The sequence below is a fragment of the Molossus molossus genome, unplaced genomic scaffold (assembly GCF_014108415.1).
Source record: "Molossus molossus isolate mMolMol1 unplaced genomic scaffold, mMolMol1.p scaffold_m16_p_10, whole genome shotgun sequence".
Taxonomy (NCBI): Eukaryota; Metazoa; Chordata; class Mammalia; order Chiroptera; family Molossidae; genus Molossus; species Molossus molossus.
In genome coordinates, this window is record NW_023425345.1 from 66,438,235 (window position 1) to 66,439,142 (window position 908).

Consider the following 908-nt stretch of genomic DNA (forward strand, 5'->3'; position numbering starts at 1 on the left):
ATCACTCACTCCTGAGAAACTGGAGCAAAGGCAGGAATCATAAGCATTTAGTATTCAGGCTTCTGTGAGTTAACAGGAAGAAACTTTCAGAAACCAACCAAGTCAGTGGCCACATAGTCTTTCCTCTTATAAGGTACTCTTTTATTTATTTATTTATTTATTTATTTATTTATTTATTTATTTATTTATTTATTTTAAAGGCAGTTTTCTAACTTAATTAGACAGTCAGCAGTTAGTTTTCATCCACATTAACTGCTTGTAGATTTTCGAAAGTGGTGACAGGTACGCAAGGAACCGACGTATAGAGCTTGTTTGGTGAGTCTGCATCCTCATTACGTTTCCTGGACAAGCGCACCCGGATACGGTATGAGACATTCCTTACTCCTTTGGCCCAGACAGCTTTGTGGAGCCTGGTGTCTGTGCTCCATCTGGAGTTCCCATCTTCTTTGTGGCAAATTTCCAGATCTCTTTGAGTGCCCACGGGACACCCTTCTTGAAACCCACTCCATTGATGAGCTTGTGAATGTTGATGGTATGTTCTCTGGTTGGTGGCCCAAAGGCCCTTCCTTCCATCACCCTTCTTTGCAGGAGCCATTATGCCAGGCCCAAGTTAGAAAGACATAATGTACTCGAAGATACCAATAACAATTTACCCCAAACACAGTGGCTTAAACAACATAAATTTATCATCTTGAATTTCTGGAGGTCAGAGACCCAAATACATCTCAATGGGCTAAAATCAAGGCTGTGTTCCTTCAGAAGGCTTCAGGAAGGATCTGTCTCCTTGCATGTCCCTGGCTTTGGATGCTGTCCCCGTTTCTTGGCGAATGAACTTCTCATCTTCAAAGCCAGCAAATGACAGGTCAAGTCTTTTTCATGCTGCATCACTCTGACATTGTTGACTCTCC

General features: G+C 42.1%; 1 pseudogene; it reads right to left on the minus strand.

The window, feature by feature from the left end:
* Positions 1–232: 232 nt before the first annotated feature.
* LOC118624590 lies at positions 233–595 on the minus strand (annotated as a pseudogene).
* Positions 596–908: the final 313 nt, after the last annotated feature.